General features: G+C 46.4%; 1 long non-coding RNA gene across 1 annotated transcript in view; it reads left to right on the top strand.

Moving 5' to 3' along the window:
• Window positions 1–15,381, top strand: part of LOC138368262 (uncharacterized) — a 168,806-nt gene that overhangs the window by 137,661 nt on the left and 15,764 nt on the right. The window contains exon 2 of the long non-coding RNA XR_011229558.1: window positions 10,222–10,345. This is a non-coding gene — a long non-coding RNA (uncharacterized lncRNA). The remainder of the gene's footprint in view (window positions 1–10,221; window positions 10,346–15,381) is intronic.

Below are 15,381 nucleotides of genomic sequence, written 5' to 3'. Positions count from 1 at the left end.
AGCTACGCTCATGGTGTCCCATCTACCCAGCACTCTGTCATATAACGCTTTGAAACTACTGACGGTTTTGGCCTCCACCACCCTCTCACTTAACTTGTTCCAACCGTCTACTACTCTGTTTGCGAAAGTGAAATTATTTATATTTTTTCGGTATCTTTGTTTAATTAGTTTAAATCTATGACCTCTTGTTCTTGAAGTTCCAATCTTCCCTATCGATTTTATCAATTCCTGTTACTATTTTGTACGTAGTGATCATATCACCTCTTTTTCTTCTATCTTCTAGTTTTTGCATATTTAATGCCTCTGACCTCTCCTCGTAGCTCTTGCCCTTCAGTTCTGGGAGCCACTTACTGTAGTTGCATGTCTTCCTAATTTGAGGAATTAACTTAGTCAGCCTACGCTGGGCACGTTCAAGTGAATTTATATTCATTCTATAGTAAGGCGACCAAAACTGAACTGTATAATCTAAATGGGGCCTAACCAGAGCAAGATATAGCTGAAGAACCACACCAGGTGTCTTGTTACTAATGCTTCGATTAATAAATCCCAGTGTCCTATTTACATTATTACGAACATTCATGCATTGAACCTTTTGTTTTAAATTCTTACTTATCATAACTCCCAGATCCCTTTCGCAATTCGACTTCGCAATCTCAACACCATCTAGCTCGTATCTTGTAACTCTATCATCATTACCTAGCCTCAAAACTTTACATTTATCAGCATTAAACTGCATCTGCCAATCTTTTGACCATTTCAAAACCCTATTTAGATCAACTTGAAGTGATAGTGAGTCTTCTTCCGTGTTAATTTCCCTACCGGTTTTTGTATCATCTACAAATTTGCAGATGTTGCTACTCAAACCTGAATCTAAATCATTCATATATATTATAAACAACACAGGTCCCAGGACAGAGCCCTGAGGTACTCCACTAACAACATTATCCCACTCTGACTTAACCCCATTTATACTAACTCTGTTTCCTTTGGAATAGCCATGCCCTAATCCAACTTAATATAGCACCCCCAATACCATGAGCCTCTGTTTTTTTAATCAGTCTTTCATGCAGCACTGTATTAAAAGCTTTGCTACAGTCAAGGTACACAACATCACAATCCTTACCACTATCAACTGCCTCAACTATGCTGGAATAAAAAGATAGCAAATTTGTTAAACATGAACGGCCATTTGTAAAACCATGTTTCGACTCATATATTAATTTATGTTTTTCAAGATGAAGACGAATTGTATTTATGTACCAGCCAGCGACTGGCTGCCACTCACTCCCTCAACACCTCACTCACCCACATTCTCCTCCCACAATACTGTTTTTGCTTTTATTCACTATATACAGACGTTATATATAAGCATCTACATGTTTTGTTCACCACAACTGCACAACTAAGCTGATATAGTTAGTTCAGGCACTAAGAGACGTCGCTACACACAGTCAGCTGGCAGCTGCCTCCCCTCACACACACACATTCAAGGTCAGACGTACTAAAATTTCACCCTCAACAATACTGTTTGTGGTGTTATTACCCTATACACACATTATATATAAATATCTACATGTTTTGTTCAGCATAACTGTTCAACTAAGCTGGTATAGTGCCCAAAGAGCATAGTGGCCACCCCTACCCAGCATAATAAATCATGCAGATGTTGCCACCTCACTCACCAAAATGGCTTCTTCCCCACACTCCTTTTGCTGTTATTATACTATATACAGTATACACGTTACATATAAGTACAGTGGTACCTCGGTTTAAGAGTTTAATCCGTTCCTGGAGACAGCTCGTGTTCCGAAAACTCGTATTCCGAAGCTAATTTCCCCATAAGAAATAATGGGAAATGAATTAATCCGTTCCTGACTACCCCAAAAACCCCACTTCAAACTAAATTTTATACCTAATGCATCGAAATAAACCTACAAAACTATGTTCAAGTTATTACTTACCTTGCTGTTGGCGTATGGAAGATGGTGAGGAGGAGGGAGGAGAAGAGGTGTTACTGTTTGGAAGGGAAGTTCCCTTCCATTATAACATCAGGCAGTGAGGACTTCACTGGTGTACACACTGGCACGTTTTGCCTGCATACCACTAAGACTTGCTTGTCTTACTAAGAATCTGTCTAAAGACACTTGTTTTTCCTTACATTTTAACACTTGTCTGTAGTAAGACATCACATTGTCATTTAAAAGGTCAATGCAACGGCCTGCTACAGCTTTATCTGGGCGAGTTTTTTCAACAAAACTTTGCAATTCTTCCCATACTTCACACATTTTCTTGGCGCTCAAGAGCATTACCACTTTTTGTGTTGAGGTCGCACAGTGGACTTACTCACGAGTTACGAGAAAAAATATTTCTATAAACTCTATATGTTATGAGATCGACTTTGGGATAGTTTGAAAATGTCCGCCATGAAATTTCCGTTTTCTCTAATAGCCGCATAGCCTATTTGGGAGAACGGCGTATCATTGTACCATCGAGGTAAGACCATTGTATTGTTGACACGACAAGTGTAATCGACGTAGTTTTTTATTTGGTGCCGGTCTAACGCATCCTTGTGTGACATTTTATACTAATGTTCTTATAGAACATTCTATTGCGAACACACTGGTACAAAAGTAAAATACGTAAATCGAAAATTAATGTCAGGACAGTGAAAAGAGTATACACTTTTCAGTGTTGCCACTCGATCGCCCGAAACGCAGCACTATTTTCTTACGTTAAACCTTACCACTGGCTTTCTTGGGACCCATGGCGAGATATATAATAACTTTTAAGGTCAAATGACCAAAAATCTAACAAAACACTGGAAATCCGGGTGAAGAATTTACGTGGAATAGTCACTGGGTGCGAGGCACAGGTAAACTGAGGGGTGAGAGGCGACGATCGCCGTACCACCACGCGCTAGGTCGGCCTGTACGCGTAATTAATAAACTCGCCTTCTAAGGTAACCCTCGCCTTCCGAGACACATTTTCCAAGGAAATCCTGCTCGTATTCCGAAAAACTCGTATACAGGGACACTCGTATTCCGAGGTACCACTGTATCTACATTCGTGTTCGCCATAACGAACCACTAAGTTGGTATGCTGATTGGCAGTGGCAGTGGCAGCTAGTGGCAGACTGCCACTGGCTGCCACTTCCTCTCTCACCTCACCTGACTCGCCACCATTCTCCTCCCACCATACTGTTTTTGCTTTTATATACAGACGTTATATATAAGTATCTGCATGTTTTGTTCACCATAGCGAACAACTAAGCTGGTATAGTGAGTCCAGACAGTAAAAGGTAGTCACACAGTCAGCAGACAGTGCTACCTCCCTCCCCACTAAGAGTACTCCTTCCACTACAGCACTAATTATAAGAACAATCCAGCTATTATCAGAACCCTGGTAATTTTTATGACAGTCAGGGGTCTTCTGTAATACTATCATCGCTGAATGATAGTAGATTGATAGCATGAACATATATATAATGGCATTTTTAGGCAATGCTGTGGTCACAAGCTGAACAGCAGTGCTATGAGCTCATGCTGCGTGCGTCAGGCTCGGTGACTTACTCAATACTGAGGCCCTCACACCCGGGAATTTGGCCCACGATTTAAAAAAAAAATGGCGTCTGTTTACAAGACGTAAACCTCACCGCATAAAGGTGAGGTGAACCCCGTGTATCCGCGGGCCGTTTAAATCTTGCGTAGTACTCCAATACATCATATGATGTGCAATTTATAGCAAGTTACTCAACATATCATATGATGTGTTGCACAATTTAAGAGTAAATGAATTTATAGATAAGGCCTGGATCTGATTTACATTTGTCTGCTATACCGTTCTCAAAGTTCCTCTCTTCTTGCTGACATGTAGTTGTTTCTCGCATCTTTGTATCTCTAGTATGTTTGGGGGTTTGGCCTCTAACTATAATGATTCCATGCTTGTGTCTTTTGATCTCTGGCCCTCTCGCAATTTTTGTTGAACCAACTCTGTTTTCTAGGTCTGCATCTCTGTTTTGGTATGAATGTTTGTGAACCTTCATCGTATATTTTGCAAAATGTGGCATACATCTCATTTACTTCCTTACCTAAATGTTTAAGTTTGTGTGTGTGTGTGTGTGGGATGTTCCAGTGTAGTGGGAGAAAGGGGAAGTGTTTTGGTAGTGAGCATTTGTGCTTTTGTGGGTGTGAGTGTGGGCATGTCTATTTGAGTGCAAGTAGGTGTGGGTGTGGAGATGTGGGTGTTACACTGTTGGGGGGGGGGGGGTTGTGCATAAGGGGAGGGGGAGAGGGAGGAGGAATTTTGGGAGAGTGTGAGGGAGTGGGAAGTTGGGGTGGGGGGTGAGAGAAGGTATTGATGGTCACGAGGGCCTGTGTCACATATAGGTGTCAAAAACCTCAACCCTCTACCCAGAATGAGCCACCCGGAATTGTAGGTTTAAATATCTCTGACATATTTTAATGTAATTATTTTAATACACTCTGTACACGTTATTGCTGACCTAGAGAGAATATTCATCATCAGCTCACCCCAAGCAAGCACATACTAGGCGAGTTTTAGGTGATATCCATATGACGGGGTTTGGTCGCCTTTCCTCTCCTGCTCTATCGTTAATGCTGTCTCCATGTTTTCCTGGTATACTATTAATTCCTATCTTCCTCACTGAGCGTATGTGTATGTACTCACCTAGTTGTGCTTGCAAGGGTTGAGCTTTGGCTATTTGGTCCTGCCTCTCAACTGTCAATCAACTGGTGTACAGATTCTTGAGCCTACTTGGCTCTATCAAATCTACATTTGAAACAGTAAGTCTGAATGTGTGTGTGTGGGTGTGTATTCACCTAGTATGTCGTGTAATTATCTAAGTGTAGTTACAGGATGAGAGCTACGCTCGTGGTGTCCCGTCTTCCCAGCACTCTTTGTCATATAACGCTTTGAAACTACTGACGGTCTTGGCCTCCACCACCTTCTCACCTAACTTGTTCCAACCGTCTACCACTCTGTTTGCGAAAGTTAATTTTCTTATATTTCTTCGGCATCTGTGTTTAGCTAGTTTAAATCTATGACCTCTTGTTCTTAAAGTTCCAGGTCTCAGGAAATCTTCCCTATCGATTTTATCAATTCCTGTTACTATTTTGTATGTAGTGATCATATCACCTCTTTTTCTTCTGTCTTCTAATTTTGGCATATTTAATGCCGCTAACCTCTTCTCGTAGCTCTTGCCCTTCAGTTCTGGGAGCCACTTAGTAGTATGTCTTTGCACCTTTTCCAGTTTGTTGACGTGCTTCTTAAGATATGGGCACCACACAACCGCTGCATATTCTAGCTTTGGCCTAACAAAAGTCGTGAACAATTTGTGTGTGTGTGTGTGGGCCTGTGGGCCGCTCCAAGCAACAGCCTGGTGGACCAAACTCTCACAAGTCAAGCCTGGCCTAGGGCCGGGCTTGGGGAGTAGAAGAACTCCCAGAACCCCATCAAACAGGTATCAAGCAGGTGTGTGTGTGTGTTTTTACTTGAATTTTGTGCCGTAAAAAGTAAGGTGATAAATAGGAATTAACCCTTAAACTGCGCAACGTGCCTGCAGGCCCATGTCTGGTTTGTGCAACGCGCCTCTGGGTATTTTTATTTTTCACGTTCTTTTCAAAACTGGCACGCGGTGACGTGGGTATGGTATGGATGCCTGGGGGCCCCAGTGATCGTCTGCCATATTGAAAACAAATCCCAGCATGCCCCATGGCCGTGGGGAGCCTCAGTTTCAAAGCAGCAACCATGTCTGACGTATCGTCTACGAGCTACCGCTCCATGGTGACCCGCGGTCATGGAAGACGACTCTCTGAGGAGGAGATACGCAATATTTTGTACGATAACGGTGCTATGGATGATGACCTAGACTATGATCCAGAGAAAGACCTTACTCAGAGGTCTGATACGAATGAGGGAGAGACAGAATTGGAAGATGTGGCAAACGTGTACAGTACATGCGCCTTGCTCAGCCTGCCTCGCCGCCCTGGGTCAACACCCTTATCATCACCACCATCATGTATGTTCCCAGACGCAAGTTTATTCAGTGACAGTACATGTGATGAATCTTTCTCGGGCTTCAGTGACATAGGCTTCGATACGAGTAGTGTGGACGACCCGAGTGCGAGCAGCGGGGGTGTTACCAGGCGGGGTTTTGCTGCCTCTGCAACACACAGCGGCAGACGGCAGCATGTATCACAGCATGTGGACAACAACGACAGTGGCCCCTCAATATAAGGTGTTCGTGGCAGGCCTACGGTACGTAAATCTGCCTCAGCGACTAGCATACCCTCACGCAGCTCCAGCAGCAGCAGAAGACAACGTAGCCGTGGTTTTCGGGCTCGTGATGGTGTTGGCTGTGGTGTTGGTGCCAACACTAAATCCCCTGGTGTACTTGTGTGGGAGGATTGCGCCGCATTTGTCCCTCAAATACCAACGTTTGATGATTCCGATGTTAGTGTTACACCATTATTCCCATGTACCGGTGATGATATGGCAGACATGGAATATTTCCAAGCATATTTTGACAACGTATTCATGACGCATCTTGTGACTGAGACAAACAGGTATGCTCACAGCCTCATAGACACCAGCATATTACCTGCTTCATGCCTCACGCAATGGAAGGACACAACAGTTGACAAAATGTACGGGTTTCTGGCACTCAGCATGATGAAGCACTCTGAGAAAGCTGTCATCCAGGATTATTGGAGCAAAGACAGCCTAACTTCCATCGCCCGTGCTCAACCGGTATATGTCGTCATATAGGTTTCCTCTTAATTCTCAGGTGTTTGCATTTCAAGAATAATGCAAATGAGGACAGACACGACAGACTGTGGAAGGTACGGAAGGTGTTCAGTGACATGAGAGGGAAGTTCAGGGATTACTTTGTACCTGCACATAATGTAGTTATCGACGAGTCACTTGTACTGTTCAAGGGGCGACTGGCATTCGAGCAGTACATCCCATCAAAGCGGCACCGTTTTGGACTGAAGTTTTTTGTGCTGTGCGACTGTGAGACTGGTATCGTCTTGGACATGATATTGTATTCTAGTACAAACATCGACATACCAGCTCAAGATGAACACGGGTTCTCTGGCAGTGTCGTAAAAATCCTGATGGAACCGTTGCTGAACAAGGGGCATATACTCTTCACTGACAACTATTACACCAGCCCCTTGTTGACCAGATATTTCCTTGCCCACAACACCGGTGTATGTGGCACTGTGAAGGCCCACAGGAAGGAAATGCCAGTATTCGGTATAGGTATAGCCATGGGTGAGGGCCAGCTGCACAAGTGTGACAATATGCTGTCAGTGTGGTGGAAGGACAGACATGAGGTGAATATGTTGACTACGATTCACACCGGTGCCATGTTGGACAGTGGAAAAGTCCACTTTCAGAAGCACTTTCCCATGTATAAACCGGACTGTGTCATAAACTATAACGTGAACATGCACCTCATCGATAAATGTGACAGGATGCTTGGTGGAGTGCTTGGTTGGAGTGCGTGCGCAAGTCTGTGAAGTGGACAAAAATGTTCTTCTTCCACCTAATGGATGTTGCAGTGCTCAACTGCTTCAATATGTACCTGGTAAAATCTGGCAGGAGACCGTCTATACATACATTCAGTGCTGGTGTTGTGTCACAGCTGCTAGTAAAATATGGCAAGGAGGTCTCCGTTGTACCGCGTGGGGTGCAAGCAACAATGCCACATGCAGCCCCAGACTGAGAGGTAATGAAAACTTAGGAGTACATATGCTCGAGTATATATGCCAGGCACAGCATCACGGGAGAAGGGTAAACGTGCGTGTATAGTATGCAGGAACACTACCCGCAGAGAACAAAAGCGAAGATGCATCAGCACTTGGTGCATGGAGTGCAAGGTGTCACTCTGCCCAGTTGGCTGTTTCGCAGCATACCACACACTCGCGGAGTACTGAGTGTGTTTATGGTGTGTGTATATAGTGTGTGATACTGTACAGTGTAAATATAAATATATTAGCATGATACATTGGAAATATGTACTGGATAAGTGAACTTGTTTGTGAAGCATGTAACACAGTGTCTATGGACAGTATGGATGTTCTACTGCCATAATATAGTGTATGTGTTCATTATACATTGGATTGGCATGTAAAAACAAATAAATTGTATTTGGAACTGTGTGCAAAAAGTGAACAAAAATGTATTCGTGGCAGCACGTGCATTCTGCCCCGGGCGCCCTACTTTCCCCGGGAGCATACGCCACGGGCGCACGGGGAATGACGACGTCACGCGCCACTTTGTGGACCCCATAGCAGCAAAGTAAGTACAATTTCGACTTTCCGGCACTATACCCATATTCAGGGAAGGGTTTTTGACAGTTTCCAAACAACAAATAATTTTTTCCAGAGAATTTATTTCCTGCGCACTGGGGGGGTGGGGGTTATATTTGGAAGCTGAACAGTTAAGAGGTTAACCCTTAAAGTGCGCATCACGTCATATGATGTGTTGGAGTGCTACGCAAGATTTAAATGGCCCATGGATACACGGGGTTCACCACACCTTCATCAGGGCTCTTGTAAACAGACGCCATTTTAAAAAAAAATCGTGGGCCAAACTCCCGGGTGTTATTGGCCTCGGTATTGAGTGAGCAACCAAGCCTGATGCACGCAGCATGAGCTAACAGCACTGCTGTTCAGCTTGTGACCACAGCATCGCCTAAAAATGCCAAAATATACTTGATCATGCTGTTATGTAGCGATGGTATTATTACAGAAGACCCCTGACTGATAAAACTGACCAGGGTTCTGATAATAGCAGGATTGTGGTGATATTTAGCACTGTGCACCATGGAGGGAGGAGTAATGCTGTGGGAGGGAGGGTGGTGGCGATGTCTTCTGACTGTGTGTGGCCATCTTTTATTGACTGCACTCACCATACCAGCTTAGTGGTACGCTATGGTGAACACAAATGTAGATACTTATATATAACGTGTGTATAGAGGGTATAAACAGCAAGAGAAGGTTGAGAGCCGCCATTTTAGTGATGGCGGTGGCGTCGTCTGCACGACGCCACCGTGCAGACGACGGTGTTGTTTACTGGTTACCACAATGGTCTTTGGGCACCATACCAGTTTACTTGTAGAAGTATGGTGAATAAAACAGGTAGATATTTATATATAATGTGTGTATATAGCGTAATAACACCACACAGTATTGTTGGAGGAGAAATATTAGTGCGTCTGGCCTTGAGGGCGGCAGCCATCAGCTGACTGTGTGAGGTCCTACGTCTTTGTGCCTTTACTCACCATACAAGTTTAGATGTACAGTTATTGTGAACAAAACATGTAAATACTTATATATAACGTCTGTATTTAAAAGCAAAAACAGTATGGTGGGTGGAGAATGGTGGCAAGTCAGGTGAGGTGAGGGAGGGAGTGGCAGCCAGTAGCGGGCTCCCACTGCAACTCAGCATACCAATTTAGTGGCTCGTTATGGTGAACACGAATGTAGATACGTATATATAACGTCTGTATATAGTGAATTATAGCAAAAACAGTATTGTGGGAGGAGAATGTGGGCGAGTCAGATGACTTGAGGGAGGGCGTGAGTGGCTGGCTGGTACATGGCGGTCACTCCTCGTTACTTTTTGACTCATAATAGCTATTTAGTGGTTCGTTAGAGTGAACAAAACATGCAGATACTTATATATAACCTATGCTTATAGTGTAATAACTGACTAAGTATTTGTTCACTGATTGATGAACATAATTGAATCAACATACACACCATATTTTTGAGTACAGCGATGATTCACTCATTTTATTATATAAATATATCAAACTACACACTATTGAATAATATTACAGCAAAAAAAACTATGAAAAATCAATCAGAGACATTGAAATAATTAGGTAATTATCTCTTTGTGGCAACTCTGGCCTGACAGCTGGCGATCAACAGACCGCCTGGGACGCACACTGAGTCAGCGCCTGTTATTTGCCAGACTTCCCCGCCCTATAGCGGGCAATATATGCCACTTATGATTTTTTTTTATTATTTTTCCCGTGATCAGTGAACACAAATTAAAAGGTTAGGAAAATTTTTTTTATTTTTTTATTTTAAATTACATGTGCCTGTGGGGAAGAAAGGATATTATACCCCTAGCATGTTAAGGGTTAAAGTACCCAAGAATAAAATTAAACTCCTATCTTCTCAGGTATCTGATTGAAGCTGGCGCTAATGTCAATGCCCAGACATCAGCAGGAGAGACTTCACTAACTTACGCTTGTGAGGATGGGCACATTGATGTTGCTGACCTGTTACAGGCCGGGGCTAATACGGTGAGTGGTAAACTATTACTGTATATTAATACATCAATGTGTTGAACAAACTGTTATGGAGAGCCACTATAGAAATTTAAAAATATTGGAAAGCATTTCTTGATACAACTTGGCTATCATTGTACCAGCAACAATATCATAGCCTACTCACCTCATTAGAATCATAGTTAATTGTACTCTACAGTATTTGAATCATGTAGTCTTTGCTTTTCAGGAATATTTTCATGAGCTGTATCCTTTCTGTGGGGAGCCCCTTTGGCTCCCTGGACCTATCGGGCTAATGTGTGCTATATTAGACCGGGGCATTAGCTATGGAGTTCGACCTACCTGGGACCACGAGCCAAAACCTGGCCCCTTCAGAGCGGGTTGCAGGGTGCAATGGCCCTGGAAAACCCCCTTGTGGTTGGGGGTTTTCCTTGTCTGCTATTGACTGGGGTTAGGCACCCAGAAATGTATGCATAACAAAACAAACCTCCACATGGCAAGAAACTAATAACTAAAAACTGAAAACAGGTAGAACTCTCTCCAATCCCAACGAAACAAGCAAACATCACATTCTACTGCCGCGCTGCTTGTTCGTGCAGCCCTTCCTTCCCAGAGAGCCCGAGACGGGGAGGGTGGAGCCCTGGACCTCCCTGCACTGGCTACTCAGTCATCCAGTTCGTTCGCTAATGTGATCCGGGGCGGACTCTTCTCTGGCCTCAAATACCTTGGCGGTGTTTTGCCATCGTGGCGACTTCTGTTGTGTCGTTGTGTGTGGTGGCCAGGAGTTCCTCATCAGTGCCTGGAGCTGCATGTGCTTAGGGGCTTCCTTCCCTAAGCTCCCTGCGAGGACTGCCCTTGCGTGTTAGGGTTATCTTCCCTGGGGCGTTCGGGAACTCATTTCCATGGAAGTTCTTGCGCGCGACATTTACCTCACCCTTGGGGCCAGCTGGGGCTTTGTGGCCATTGTTTGACCTTGGGTAGGAAGTGGTATCATGCTGGTTGGGGCATCAAGGTGCTGTGTAGCCTGCCCACCTAGCAGTGGCCGGTACCTGTTTCCTCTGGGGACGCTACACTTTTGCGGGGTTTTTCGTTTTTTCGTATGTTTTTGTTTTCTTGCCTGGTGGGGGTCTGCCTGGAGTGGCTATATTTCCACTAATAATATTTTTGTGGTCTTCTGCTAGGCCCCCATGATTGTACATGTCGCATGAGTTTCAGTTCACTCTCCCCCCTTGTTAGCTTTCGGTTTTAACCACTTAGCAACACCTTGGGTGCTTCCCATATCAGTCTACCTTTGGGCCCTGGAAACCCCTATCAAGGTTTAGTAGACCATTGGATATGTCTTCCGGGTCCCATCCCGCCTTGTGCAGGTTTGAAGGTTGCTGTGTGCCCTTGTCTCAGGGTGACAGTCACCTCTTTTGCCTCCGTCATGCTGCCTCTTGAGTCAACGACACCTTTGACCCGGAGTCTCGCGAGCCGTGTTCTCTGCTTGTTCTCCAATATTATTCTGATATTACTGTTAGGGTAAAGGCAGCATTCGCGTTGCATGCTAGCTTTAGGTTGCTGCAACGCGCTGGATTGGTTTCCCACCTGGATGCCCTGCGGCTGCCTCACTTTGGTTACAGGGACCCAGACCTGGGGGCGTTAGTCGCTTCGACTTTGGTTCAGACTGCGCTCCCTGGTCCTTGCCCTGATTTTAATCCTCCCCTTGCTTCCGGCTCCAAAACTTCTGAGGGTTTTGGAGTTGGAACAGTTGGTAATGAGACTCGGGCAGCTTTGTGGGCTGCCTCATTCAGGTGGGAGATGGAGGCACTTGAGCCAGTTCCTCCTACCTAGGCTTCTGGGTCCCACCAGCAGGGCCCATTCTTGTCAACCTTTCCCCTGGACTCTGCATTTTCTTCAGGGGTAGAGAGTATGGAAGACTGCTCTTCATCTTGTCCCGAATTGGGGGATCCCGGGGATGGGGAGGAGTTGATCTGGGGACTTTGGGCCCCTTTGACTTTGCTTGGGTGCTAGTGCCCTCTTTGTGCGGCTTGTAGTTGCAGGGGGAGGGGGGTTTTCTATCCCCCCCTTCCCTGTATGAGTATGATTTGGGTTTGGCTCCTCCCCGGGTTCAGTTCTGGGCCCCTTTGGGTACCTTGGCCCCATCTTTCCAGAGGTTTTCTGCCTCGTATCTCCACGCGGGAGGTTCAGGAGGCTTTTACTGCATACCTCCTTCGAGACCTGAATTCCACCTCTATTATGGGTCCGCCCTCTTTTGAGATTGGTACTTCTTCCCTGTATTGGGTGCGTGCGTTTGGAGGTTCTGGAGTCTTCCTGGCTGGTAAACTGCCCTTTGTTTTGTTGTGGGTGTGGCATGGGTTCTGTTGGTTCCACAATAAATCACAATAATCAGAAATCACAATAGCGGGAACGTAGGTTCGAACCTTCATCACGGCCCTTGTGGATCAAGGGAGTCGCAGTAGTCCAGTTGTGGGAGCGTCCTCCGCGGCCTCACAGTCCGCAGGTCCAGCTCTTTTTTATCTTAGAGATGAAAATCATAGAAAAAATAGTAGGATTAGGAGAAGGCATAAATTCAAAGGAGCATGTATGTGATTTTAGGAGGAAAGGAATATATGAGAAAGACAAGAACCGCCCCTTAAAGGTGACGTTTAATGGAGTGAAGTATATGACAGAAGGGCTTCGGAATACCAGAAAATTGCAATGTGATGAGGATGGCAAACTTTGGTCAATAAGACAAGACCTCTGAAAAGAGGAGAGAGAAAAGTTGAAAATGAACCTCATTGAAGCGAAATGTCAAAATGGGGATAGAAATGAAGAAGAGAGGAAATCTTTTTTGTACAAAGTGTCAGGGACTGAAAAGCTTGTGAAATGGTACATAAAGTCAAAGCAAAAAAATCATTAACCCTTTAACTGCACGGCCTATAAATATGACCCCCCCCCCCCCCAGTGCGCAAGAAATAAATTCCTGGGAAAAAATTCTTCTCTGGGGGGAGCCCCGTCGGCTCCCCACGGAGCTTTACCAGGCTGATATGCTAATGTCAGACTTTGGCATCAGTCAAGTGTATGGAGTTCTGTGGGCCTACCGGGAACCACAGCCAGAACCTGGCCCCCACAGAGAGGCAAGGGAAGCAATGGCCTATAGAAACCCCCGTGTGGTTGGAAGCATTCTATGTGTGCCATCAACCGGGTCAAGCATCCAGAAAGGTAAGCATTCCAAAACAAACCCCTATTCTGGTTAAAATTGCTACCAAAAGCCGAACTAGTGGATAGAACTCCCCAACAGAAAACAAGGAAACTAGTATGACGTCATACGTCACCGCACCGCTGTCTGCGCAGCTCCCCCCTTCCAGGGAGGAGGAAAGGGAAGCCCCAGACCTCCCACGCCGGCTATCCACCCATCAGTTCTTTGGCTCATGCTATAGCCACCGGTTATGTGCTCCGGCTCCAGTGGTTGTTTCAGCACTGTACCTAGAGAGCCGGAGAGAAGGGAGCCGGTCGGCCGAGCGGACAGCACACTGGACTTGTGATCCTGTGGTCCCGGGTTCGATCCCGGGCGCCGGCGAGAAACAATGGGCAGAGTTTCTTTCACCCTATGCCCCTGTTACCTAGCAGTAAAAATAGGTACCTGGGTGTTAGTCAGCTGTCACGGGCTGCTTCCTGGGGGTGGAGGCCTGGTCGAGGACCGGGCCGCGGGGACACTAAAGCCCCAAAATCATCTCAAGATAACCTCAAGATAACCTCAAGAGTGTGGTGTCTGTTTTCTAGGTGGTGCGTGAGCTGGGAGTGATTCTCCAGTACTCGGGCTGCATGCGCCTAGGGTTCCCTTCCCTAGGTGCCCTGTAAGTACTGCCCTTGGGGCTTGGGGCCACCTTCCACAAGTTCCTTGGGTTCTGCCCCTGCTAGGCCCTTTACTGCTTGGTTTTCGGCCGCTCTTTGTGTGCTCGGGTGTTCTGTCTCCCTTGTTCGCCTTAGAGTAAGGGGCAGTTTTTGCGCTGGTGGGGCGCAAGGTACTGTGCAGCTTGTCTTTACCAATCATGGCGGCCTGCGAGTTTGGTTGCTCGTTGTGGCTCGGTTACCCGGTTGTGCTGACTAAGTGGATGCGGGCAGCAGGGGCGTTGCACTTTGAGCCTTGGTGGTGGCAACGTTCTCATGGTTTACTCCCCGGGAGCCCCGGGGCTGCCCCGTTTTGGTTCGTGTTGGGACTTGGGGGTGTTGGTTGCTTCGGTTCCATCCACGCCCCCTTGTCTTTCCCCTGGATCCCCCTTCCTGCCTGCATCCGATTCCTTACCGTCTATAGGTTCGGAGCAGGGTTTTGATGGTGTTGAGACTCGGGCAGTCTCGGGGAATTCCCCTTCCGAGGTAGTGATGGGGGCATTTGAGCCTGTTCTTCCAGCCGTGTTGTAAGAGTCTGCCAGTAGGCTCCCTTAGTGTTTTCACGGCTGCCCCGGTTTTCTGGTACGGCCGGGGCTTTGGGGGAACAGCTCGGCCCCGGGGCCTATCGTGTAGGTTCCCGGGGCTGGGGAGGGGCTGACTTGGTGGGCCTTGGCCCCGTTGGACCCCGTGGGGGTTTTTATCCCCCCTCTAGGCGGGGCTTGTGGTTACGAGGAGTGGGGTCTTTCCTCCCCACTAGCCGTACGTGCTGTTGGGCGTCGGCCCCTCCCCGGGCTCGGTTCTTTGGCCTTTGAGTCGGTTGGTTCCATCCTGTGGGTGGATGTTTCCTCCCACCCTTTTTTGGGACGGTGTTTTCGTCATGTTTCCCCGTTCTTGGGGTTCTATCTGACTTCTGGTCTCAGGTGCGCCTGCACCTTTGTGTGCCTTCGGGACTAGTGTTGGCTTCTGTGTTCTCGAGGGTTCGGGAAGGTTTTCGCTACTTCCCGCATTATTGGAACGTCTGTCAGCTCTTCGTCCTTGTCCCCGTTTTGGGCTCCTTGTGGCCCAGTTGGGCTACTTGTGGGCTGGTTGGGCTACTTGTAGCCTTGTTGGGCTGCTTGTGGACCAGTTGGGTTCCTTTTTGGGCTTTGTCTTCGCTTCGTTGGCCGGTTTTATTGTTC

This window comes from Procambarus clarkii, chromosome 24, assembly GCF_040958095.1.
Source record: "Procambarus clarkii isolate CNS0578487 chromosome 24, FALCON_Pclarkii_2.0, whole genome shotgun sequence".
NCBI classification, from domain to species: domain Eukaryota; kingdom Metazoa; phylum Arthropoda; class Malacostraca; order Decapoda; family Cambaridae; genus Procambarus; species Procambarus clarkii.
Note: the sequence above shows the minus strand (reverse complement) of the source record. Positions and strands in the feature narration are given on the sequence as shown.